Source organism: Nanorana parkeri, unplaced genomic scaffold, assembly GCF_000935625.1.
Source record: "Nanorana parkeri isolate BGI_ZX_2015 unplaced genomic scaffold, ASM93562v1 scaffold2144, whole genome shotgun sequence".
Classification (NCBI taxonomy): Eukaryota; Metazoa; Chordata; class Amphibia; order Anura; family Dicroglossidae; genus Nanorana; species Nanorana parkeri.
Genome location: NW_017308412.1, coordinates 142,079 through 144,361, shown reverse-complemented (window position 1 = coordinate 144,361; position 2,283 = coordinate 142,079). Strand labels below are relative to the sequence as shown.

The following is a 2,283-nucleotide window of genomic DNA, read 5'->3' as shown; positions in this document are numbered from 1 at the left end:
CCAGACACGCCCCCCTCCCCCCCGCACGCCCACCTTTCTGGCTCCATGGACGGCATTAGAGCAGAGAGCGGCCGCAGCTCCCTCCCGCCTGCACGCACGCACGAGCGGACAGCTGCAGCCAGGTACACATAAGACATCCCCCGAAAAATAAGACTTAGTGTTTCTTTTTGCGTGGAAAAAAAAAATATAAGACACTGTCTTATTTTCGGGGAAAAACGGTAGTCTACTGGGTAAATTTTTTGAGTAAGTGATACAATCTATTGGCCCAGTGAAGTCTACTCTAAGACATAAAGCAGAAAGGCGCAGTGGCCAAGTGGTAAGGCGTTGGTCTCGTAAACCAAAGATCATGGGTTCAATCCCCGTCTGTGCCTAACAGTGTTTTATCTCTGAAATCATTGATTTGCTTCCCACAAGGCACACCTCCTGTTTGAATGTGCACGATAAGCTATCATTTACTAAGAAGTTATCATCTGCTTGCATATTACTATAAATTGAAACATTTATAGGATTATTTACAAAAGGGAGAAGAGTTTGGAGAAGGCCGGAGAAGTGAACCATCTTGGACAACATGGGTGAGCATAATTATAGAATTTTTCTAAATCAGTTATTTTCCCCTAAATTGTTCGCTTCTTTGGCCTTCTCCAAACTCTTCACCCGTTTGTGAATATCCCTGTTAAGGTGGCCATACACTTTACAACCATCGCAAGACCTTAGTCCCCACAACCATCGCAAGACCTTAGTCTTGCGATGGTTGTAAAGTACTTAAAAAAACGTACGATCTGCCTATCTTGGACAGGCAGATCGTACTTGCGATCATTGCAAGCCCTCTTGAGGGGCGGGCTTGCAATGACTGCAATGAGGGGCGGGCTTGCAAGGACGGCAAACGGGCAGTGTGCGCACACCGGCCCGTTCGTCAGTTGTCGAACAAGCAGGCCACTCACTCGCCGAGAATCGTACGATTCCCGGCGGGTTTTCCAGCCTGCTTGTTCGATGGAAGACGTGCGAATGTACAGTAGAAACGGTCGCACGCCTTCCATACACTGTACAATTCTCGTACGATCGCGGGACTTCCCTTGATTCTCGTACGAGAATTGTACAGTGTATGGGCACCTTTAGAGGTCTGTTTATAAACAATTCATAGAGCCATTTGTCCTACGAATCTCTGTGAACGTTTGTTTTGTGCAAATAGCGGCAAAATCTAACGTTCTTAGTATATTTTATTTTTCAGGTAAAATGTAATACTCGGAAAAATACCACATCATGGCAGGGGCGTCCTGAGTTCGGGTGTCACCCAGTCTTTAGCCGGGTGACACCCTGCCGTGTCGTCATTGCTCGCGACGTCACCTCACGCATGTGCGATGACATCCTCGCGCATGCGCGACCGTCTGATGATGCCTGCCGGCGGCTATCTTGGTGATGGACGCCGGCAGAGAGAGGACGGGACGTTCACCCAGCGGGATGAGGTATGCCGCCGGGTCCCCTCCTCTCTCCTGACACTGTCAGGCTCTCAGCCCATGACCGAGTGCCTGACTTTCTAGAGGGGGGGTGGCACCAAAATGACTGTCATTTTGGTGTCACCCCTGCAATGTTGTCACCTGGGTGCGGGCCACACCCCCCTTGTGACGCCACTGCATCATGGCCACTAAATGGAGCTGAGGAGCATAGGGAATAGATACTTATTTCCTTTCTTTCTTAGCTCAATCTAGCGGCCATAATGAGGAACACGAGTTCACACAGGGCGAATGGCTGTGTGAATAGTTTATAATGAGAGCCCATGGTATGAGAAGATCAGCAACAACCCAGGATAAAAAGTCATAGACATTATAGGAGAACTATGGGGTTAAGGCTTTTCCCCATAGTTCTCCTTAGGGTAACGGGAGGACACAAACTAGCGTCTTCCCGTCACCCTAAGCTCAGTATCAGTGATGTATTTTGGTTTTGTGCTGCCCTAGGCAAGACTAAACTCGGGCACCCCCCAATCTAAATTTGCCCCACCCCTTCCTGTTTAGGACATTTTGCGCAACCTGTCAGTCACTGGATACAGCAAACACGGGGTCCCAGGGGAGCTGTGCATGGTCTCTGGTGGGCTGTACGGGGTCTCAGGAGAGCTGTGCAGAGTCCCTTTCCCTGCATACATGTGCTGCTCCTCTTACCAGCAGCCCGAAGTGCCATCAGTACCAACAGGATACATTGCAGTCCTCCAGCCTGCTTCTGGGACATCCCACCATCAGCTCACATGCTATGGCCAGCCCCGAGCCACCCGCTGCTTCCCCTCCACCTCCT

General features: G+C 50.1%; 1 non-coding gene across 1 annotated transcript; it reads left to right on the top strand.

Annotated features, from left to right (window-relative positions):
- The first annotated feature begins 299 nt into the window (after positions 1-299).
- Positions 300-371, top strand: TRNAT-CGU. The gene has a single exon. It is a non-coding gene; the product is annotated as a tRNA-Thr (tRNA).
- Positions 372-2,283: the final 1,912 nt, after the last annotated feature.